We start from the raw sequence: 9622 nt of genomic DNA, 5'->3' as shown, positions 1-9622 counted from the left end.
AGTTTACTAACAGTTTTCTTGAGGCACGTATTTGATCCTGGCTAATATAATGTTGCAGAAATTATCGGAATTAAACAAAGTACAGTATATAAATCCATTACTGAAGCAGTGAAAAAAGATATTTGTGGATTAAATTTCCTTTTTCTAGTGAAGAAATTAGGAAGCAAAGTGTAAGAGTAAATAAATTTACTCAAAAAAAATGGTGATACTAGTTGGTTTTTCGTAATACAACGACAATATTAAGGAAAATACAATACATTAAAGATTAAAAAAATAAAACCGGGTGGGAATAGAACATAGCATCAACTGTAAAGTCTGAAGCATTTACTAAAGAGTTAATGGAAAACACTATTAATACAAAATTAAAAAATGCCTTCACTACAACCTTTTAGATTTCAATCTTTTATTCAACACATGAGACCCATTGCCTTTATTAATAAAAAAAAAAATAAGTATGCCTACTTTTATTTTCTCTTAATTTTTCAAATTTTTCGTTCTATAAAAATGAAAAAATGAAGGTTTGAGGCGTACAACATGTTCTATTTCCATATCTAAATAGTAAGATTGAATAAATAACTACTTTCATTTTCATGAAAATATATTTGCTACAACTAAGAGATTTTTTTACTTTGATAAGTCTTTCAAAAAAATTATTCAATGTTTTATATTTTAATGTTTCACAGTTTTTTGAGAAATAGTAAAATTTAGTCTGTTGACTGGTGTTTAATATAAATATACAGGGTGTTTCAGTTCGGGTGAATCAAACTTTAACCACATATAGAACTCAATAAATAATTCAGAATTGCCTTATAAGGCAAGGGTCTAAGAATTACCGTTTTTACTGTACAGGGCCGTATTGGTCGGTTTTTAAAATCATGTTATTTATGAAATCTTTGGTATGCTTTTAACAAATTGATTCAAATTTTGTGTGGTGTTAATTACACATGTGCATAATTTACTGTAAAATTTAAAAATTTTTGTAGGTCAGTGGCGTAGAAATGGGTAGTAAATGACCTAATAATCATTTGGAATTAATTTTTAAATTTCGTGGACAACTGTACATAAAAAAGGTATACTTGTTGAAAATCGGCATAGTGTATTGTCTTACCGAAAATCTCAGTTGAATGGGAGACCGTTCGTTCTTCTGATAAGAAAGACTTGAATATTCATACATTTTTTCACAAACACTAATATTTCAAATCTTAAAAATAAAATGACAGATAACCTGATAACAAATAAGTCTATTATTGCTTAGTTGTTGTTTAATGACAATCGTTGTGTACGGATACTGTAATGGATGCACAGCGCAGATTTAAAATTAATGTGTAGGTGTAATTTTTAAAGAAACTATATCTGTTTGAAACAAACAGACCGCTGAATGACCAAGGGATACCTATAATTGCTTCAGAATGGCACAAATGAAATTTTAGAGGAATTGCCACCGCACTGTAGCGCTAAAAAACATTTCAGAGGGGGAAATCTTCACGTTACGAAAGCAATAAATAATAAACAGGGGATTATATTTAGAATTTACCAGTCGTTTTGCTGATGTAGGGACAAATTATTTAATATTTTTTTAATTCTAAGTTAACTGTGACAATAATATTAATTTAAAATTTATTTCCCATCCTTAAGAAACTAAATTTTTTATCAGAAGAACGGCCATTCAATTGAGGTTTTCGGTAAAACGATAGACGATACCGATTTTCAACAAGTATACCTTTTTTATGTAGAATTAATCACGGAACCTAAAAATGAATCCCAAATGATTATTCATTGGCGTAAAAGTTGGGGTNATAGCTTCATCAAATCAAGGCGAGTATAAGTGACAAAGTATTTTAATTTGATTAAGACTAGTTAGTTACTATTTCAGTCAGACTTTCATTTTTAAGACTCTATGATTCCTATTACATTTTCACTTTCCTTTTATAGTGCATCTGCAAACCAGCTTGTGTGCCAGTATGTTGAAAATGTGAAGGTTAAGTCTGCTAAATTAGTTACTATCATTCATAATAAATTGCATATATAAAAAACCAGATTTTTATTAACAGATTCTTCCCATATACCTGTTCCTATTTCCTAAAGACATTTCCCTTTCAAAAAAAAATAAAACTTTCCAATTTTGATTTCACTAGATTATATTCTCTGGAAATTTCCGGGTTACGAAAATAAAATGGCAGTATTTAGCTGGTTGTTCAGTGATATTACTACTCATGCTGTCAGTGTCTTCAGAAGGAAATCAAATGTCATGATGTGGTGTAATACTTTTTATATCAATATTCACTATGAATATTCATACCCTTTCTGTGGCTGTATTAGCCACTTCTCCAAAATAAAACAGTTTCGAATCACCTTCCAACTGTAACCAAGAATTCAGTCTTAGAAGGACTTACATCTTTTGAATACAACAATTGCATCCAGACAAGGTTGGTGTAGTTACAATAGTTATAATAACATAAGAAACAAGATCACACAGAAATAAGTGTAAGAGCTTAAGTACAAGCACAACTACTGATGCAACTAGAATAGAAGATATCTGAAGAAAAGAAGCATAACTAACCAAGGTTAGAGCCGTAACGATTCCTGTTAAAATCGTTTAAATGAATGACTTGATTGCTTATTACGAATATACCATCAATCTATAGGTCTGTTGTACTCTTCTGGGGTGTTAAGTTCTCCATCTAATTGGGCTCCATAGCTTCAGCAATGATTCACTTCCAATTTTTCTTTTCTCAGAAATATATGTTGAGAACTTTTCTTTTTCGTGGTATTCTTTAAGCTGTTTTCTGTAGCCAATACTCAGAAGTTTTCTAAATGATTTAAGTAGATTGTGCATGAATGTAGGAGTAAATAAAAATTCGTTATTTTTTTCTCCAATTCGTTGCATAGTGACCAACGAACATTACTTCTGGCCAGCAGACTTCTACTCTTTACTTACTCTAAATAATATCTCCTGGTTTTGGGTATGAGTTTCATCCAACGCTGATGGAAATTTCTTATGTATTAATTTTCTCCCATTCGAGTGTGCATCAAAAATGTCAAAATATGTCATATCTCAACTGTCATCGCTATTCATTGCCAACTAGCACAAAGCATGTTGTACCTACTGGTGGATACTGGTGAAGTGCGACCTATTAATCTGTAAGTACTATGAAAACATTACTGGTCGAAATAAACTCTTTAAATAATGATATTGTGGAAAACAAGTACTCTGCGGACTATATTCCCAGTCCAACATTAAACACAGACTGGTTTCAATATCATTTGACAAAAATAAATTAATTTGTTCGTCGTATCTATGGCATACCGATGAGAACAATAACTTTGAAACAGGTATGTCTGGAATTCTGCTGACGATTGATCTTAGCTGTTTAGTAGGTGTTGCGAATATAATTTAATTCTGGACGGGACATGCAGTCCGCAGAGTAGTTGTTTCCCACTAGTTAAAAGGAGTTTTTATTAAGAATAAGTTAAAATTCGAAAACATACAAATTATCGATTGGATTCTTCTAACGCGTGCAACATTAAACGTGTTTTAGTACCGAGCTATTAAATTCAAATTACAACAACGTCAATTAGCAATAAAGATCGGTACACATAAAAATGTATGAGCTGCTGTTTGGATTCGAATGAAATCACTTCGTGTGATTTGCAACCTGTTATAAAATACTCTGAATTGTAATAGTATAGATGTAGTCAGTGTACATTTATGGCGGATATTTTGGTCAACTTTACACTAACTGTAGTTTTCTAACTACACTTACAATTGGTTTTATACAGGGTGCTGCATGACGTACTGGACAAAGTTAAGGAACAAGTCCTTGAGGTCATTCTGAATAAAGAAGTTATAATATACGTGGGTTCAATTCTCCATGGAGCTATGGACCTTTAAAGTTTAGAAATAATGTTTTAATATCAATCTCGTTACCAATGAACATGTTAGTTAACAAAGCAAGTGATAGTTGACATGTGAAAAGTTATAAACGTCACCTGCGCAAACGTGTTTCTAGTAATACCTTTTCTGTCAACATGTCCGCACTGTTTTCAAACGAAGAGCATGTCGACATAGTTTACATTTACGGATTTTTAATGGAAATTCGCGAGTTCCCCATAGAGATAGTCGAGGAAATAATAAAGCACTGTACCTCCGAAATTTTTCGATTAAGTCGTATCAAGATGTAGTTTTTTACATTCGGTTTCTAAAATTATGTGAAAAAAATGTATCAACTTTGTATTATGTTTTTCGGCCCAATTGCATTTGTGCAGTGCAAAATGCACCCGCAAAAATGCATTTTTTAAAGTCACTTAGAAAAAATTTATAACTCGGTTAATAATGCCTGGAATGGACTCAAATCAAGGTCCTGGAGGTTTTCGAGCTCGCTGATCCCGAATATGACCTTCAAATTGGTCCATCCCCGACCTGGAGCTTAGGATTGATGATGAACGTCATCTCCGAGGCTTCTCCTGAATTTCACTCTTAAATGCAACGAGACCTGACACCCTTGTTTTTCGAGTCGCTAATTCCTAATCTGGCGTCGGCGAGCACCCCCCGGATACCTGGTGCACAGGAATCTGGACATGGACGTCATCTCCAGGAGTTTTCCTGTAAAATTCGCGTAAACGAGTCGAAAATCGCATCAGGGTTTTTTTCGGGGCGTTCTTCTCGAATTTGCCGTCGGCGACCACCCTCCGGATACCTGGTGCGCCGGAACCTGGACATGGACGTCATCTCCGGGAGTTTTCTTGTAAAATTCGCGTAAAGGAGCCGAAAATCGCATAAGGGGGTTTTTCGGGGCGCTCTTCTCGAATCTGGCGTCGGCGACCACCCCCCAGACACCTGGTGTACCGGAAGCTGGACCTTGAAATCGGCGTCATCGCCAGAAAAATCAATAAACAGTGAATTTTCAATATATTTGAGACCGCCTGTAATACTGTAATAACTTGTTTGGAATTGTTGATCTCATTTTTTAACTCAATATAATCTAACTCCATTTTATCCTAATCTAATCAACTATTAACTTTAATTCGAAAATATTCTACTCAATATCATTTTCATCATCAACTGACGTATTACTACGTTTTTCATCTTCATCATCAACTGACGTATCACTATGTTGTTCATCTTCATATTTAGTAAGTAGTCTTTAAACTCTTTGGTCATATATGTCTTATTATTAGAGATACACCTGTTAAGCCCTTACAGACTCTACGGATTTGAAATCACAAGAAAAATTTTTAAAGTTAAAGAAATTCAGTTATTCCATCATTCCATCATTAAAAATGCACCCAAGATATTTAGTAAAATGCTCTAAGTTCATGACATTATTATTTATAAACTTTTACTCTTTGGTTTTGGTTAAAGGCTAGTTGTTTGTTTGATATACAAGCGGATAGTAAATAAAAAATATTTAATGTTTGATTAAAAATCGCATACAATTTGTGTTTATAAACTTTTACAGTTCGTGTGAATAGTCAGTAATGAACATGTAAAAGACATTTAAGATACAACGTTTCATCATTCTAAATAATATTTTAGAGGTATTGTAATAAAATAAAGTGCAAATAATATTCGCTTGAATAACAGACGTATTTTTTTACTAGAGTTTACTTTTCCTCTAGATGATCCACAAAGGGGGAACTAATATTGTTTGGCGAAGGCTATATTTTCTGCATAAATTTGTGCTTATTCTCGTGCACATGTATTAGTCCAAATCTCTCCTTTCCGGCAATCCTCCTCCATTGTCAATTTATATAAAAGCAAATTTGGCTGCTCAAAGTGTCGTATCAGGTATTTCTCTTGGATTTTCGGTATTTACATAATCCTCCGACTCATCTCGTAACTTAGTTCCATCCTATCATTTATCACATCCTTCCTTGGATGTGCCGGAATTTTATAAAACTATTAAATGTATTAACCCTGCGGATTTAAATTTAACTGCACATCAAACAGTAACTAGCTCGAGTAGAAGTGGGGAAATGAATTTAATTCAGAGTATGGTTTTGTTAGTACTAAGTGTAGGTATCACCTTATAAAGTTTTATAAAGTTAATATCATTTTTTATTATAAAATTTTAAGGCCTATAATACAGGGTGATTCACAAACAGTGACCAAAAATGAAACTTCTTTTTTTTTTGGTAAATTTAAGAGTAGTCTTTGGTATAAAATTTCAATCTAGGACGCTTCGTTAAAAAGATATTTTTAATTTTTTTAGACAATTTTTTTAAATTATTTATGAAGCACTACAGTTATTTTGAACTCCTCTGAACACTCCTTCATTTTGGACATGACCTTACCGGACACCCTGTATACAGNTACCTCAATTTATTTTTTGCATGGCACTTTCACGGCTTTCCCAAGAGCATTGTAGTGAGTGCTGGTGAAAATCAATGTTTACTTTGTGAATTCAAAAGAAACCCTTTTATGTTTTCGTTTTCAATTCAGCCCTCAATAGCAACACCACACCGTCACCGGTGTTATAAGGGGTCTAGTAACTATTGTTGAGACATATTAAAATACATGAAAAAGTAAAAAAGTATGTTTATAATAATTGGTTTATAGTTTTGTTTTAATACTGTTGGTATCTCCTTACGTTAAGTTTATAGTTATTTACACCATAAAGGAGGTAAATTATACTTAACTGTTGCGTGGTATATAACATTTTATCTGCTCTCACAGTTCTTTATGGTTCGTGAAATAAAGGTTTTATTTTTAACATTTCTTAATCAATTCATTTTGACATTATTCGAAATCTTGCAAAGTCGTCTTGGTTGTTTGGGTGTTGTCGTTTCTATGGTGTATATAAACAAAGCTACATAAAAGTTGCAATTTTGCTGGTTTTAAATTTTTATTTTTAAATGAGTGCTTTTCAAATAGAAAGTGCAGCAAAAGCTGCTTACGAATTTTATTGCCCGAGAAATCGAAAGTTCGCTACGGACGAGCATATAGAAATTTCAAAGAATGGTGCCAGAACAAAAATACTGGTGTTTCTGAAATGTCACTGCTAGCATATTTCATGGAGAAGTCAAGAATTTTAAAGTCACTGGCGAGTTTGTGGAGTGAATACTCAATGATTAAGTAGACTATTTTCTTAGAGGAGAACGTGGATATATCAAAATACCCCAAGCTGGGAGCATTTTTGAAACGTAAGAATGACGGCTATATACCTAAAAAGTCAAACGTTTTTACAAGAGAACAAGACAACGATTTTCTATTTCAGGCACCGGAACACACATTTGCTAATGAAGGTAGTGACGGTCTTAGGCATTACAGGAGCATGCCGTTCTGATGAGTTATGCAAACTTATTTTGGACGTCAATTTCAAAAATTTCTATGACATTTTGTAGTTAGAATTCCAGATTCTAAAAATAGTACCTATGTCACGTACGTTTACAATTACTTGTCGTCTGGGTTCTGTTTCTCACCTAGAAATTCTCAAGAAATATCAAGACTAGATTGGAAATTAAAACTGAAATTTCACGCTTGTTTATGCGCTATCAAGCAGATAGATGTTACAATCAACCAGTCGGCAAGAATACCCTTTCTATGATTCCTAATAAGATTGCACAGTTGTTGAGACTAGAACATCCTGAAACATATACAGGCCATTCATTCCGAAGAACATACTGGCTAATACAGGAGTTGATGTATTAACAATCAAGAGACATGGTAGGTGGAAATGAGTCACAATTGCAGAAAGTTATGTTGCTGACAGTTTAAGTAACAAAAATGAAATAGCCAACAGGATTCTATACAATGACTCTTCAACTCCAGGTTCTAGTAGTACGTCGCATCATGCTGTTTTAATGGATCAGTCAGATAATATTGAGCCTCAGGGGACTGAAATGGAGCGGTCAAATCATTTTGAGAAAAGTGTGACAATTAGTAAATGCGAGGGGAATACCTAATTATCCAGATTTTATAAATTACTAAATGTAATAACTGTACAATTACTATAAATAATCATGATAATTAATAAAATGTAATGCTCATCAAATATTTCTATTTATTTGTTCATAAAATATGCATTTATAACTCGAAATCGCTTTTTTCCCTAGGGAGGTAAGTTACCTCCCGTTGTCCATGTCAACTTCCCCTTCTACGGTAAAATCCACTTACCTCCTTAAAAACAATGTATTAATAGTCTATTTACTATAGTGGGAGCAGATAAATATGTTTACTGCAAATAGAAACATCCTAGCTGTAAATACATATAATTGAAAGATATTTTCTCTGTAAAAATATATTTATATCCAAAAAAATCTGTCTAATAATCCCACTGGAAGCTAACTTTTCCAGTGTCTCCAGTGTCATAAGTTTAAGTTAGAAGTTTCAAAATTAGATGAAATTTATTTGATTAGGGCTGCGAATGGTGCGATTTTCGAAGAATATGCTCCACTTAACTTCGAAATGTCTTTAGAATATCAATTCGGTAATTCATTAGATATCATAGAAGTATAAAATCAGATTACGTTTACTCTAGGGTGTGCTTGAAAAATAACTGTAATCTTGGTTTCTCGCCCCATGTAACATCGACGTGGAGAAGATGCAAAATTTCGGCTTGATGATTTATTTATCGTCCTACTTAAATTGGCTGATTGTTTTGTTATTACACTATTTGCAATTTATTAAAAAAAGTTAGAAAACCAAGTTAGAGCTAACATATAAATTAGTTCCTGAACTGTATACCAGTTATACAACGGTTGTGCCATAAGTTTATAAGTGAGAACTTTAATACTCATACATAAAAGGGTTTTGTATTATCTTCCTACTTATAAGTTAGAAAACCAATATTGTGGCTAATGTTTGCCATCTAATTATTATATTTCGACCCTGGAAATTCTGTAGATATACAAAAGTATAAAATAATGTATTGATCAAAATGAACATACCATATTTTTAGATTGTGTTTAATTTATAACAAAATTTTATATTTTGTTACTTGAACGCTCAATGTTATAGAAAATGATAATGTCTGTTTGAAGCTACAAACGCGTTTTAAAGTATAGATTGTAAGAAAAGTTCATGAGAAGTTGAAGAAGGCTTCTTGTTAGCCAAAAAAAAACTTACGTTAGATATTTGAATTTAGCTTAAGAAAAGTAGATTAAAGGAGCCCTACAATATAACTATAAAACAATAAAAAGGTTGTAAAAATAGTAGAAGTTCTAAAAATTTTTTAAAATATACTCATTTTTCTTCTTTTTCTGCAGGTACTTGATTAGGATATCTTTTTAAATCGATTACAAAATGATTATTGGTTCATGAAGGCCTATTTCAAATTTAAATCGTGATGTTAAAGTGTTTGGATATCTACAGGAAATATGTAGCACCTTGAAACGCTTTATTTATATATTAGTGGTTCACTGAACTTAATAAAGGAAACCTGTATATTATTGTTGTCAATTAAGGCACGACGATACAAATAATAACATAAAAAAATATGTATATATAGAAGGAATCGGCTAGGAAAAGTCAGTTATCAAGTGTTAATCATTTCTAACAACTCAAAATGGCAGCTAAATTCGGTTTAACCATCTTCGTGGTCTTGGTCGCCACCCAGGTATGACAAAAATTGCAATAATTATAATTTACTGTATGTTCTAAGATCATTAAATACAGAATCAA

This window comes from Anoplophora glabripennis, unplaced genomic scaffold (assembly GCF_000390285.2).
Source record: "Anoplophora glabripennis isolate ALB-LARVAE unplaced genomic scaffold, Agla_2.0 scaffold140, whole genome shotgun sequence".
NCBI classification, from domain to species: Eukaryota; Metazoa; Arthropoda; class Insecta; order Coleoptera; family Cerambycidae; genus Anoplophora; species Anoplophora glabripennis.
This window is presented reverse-complemented; position numbering follows the sequence as displayed.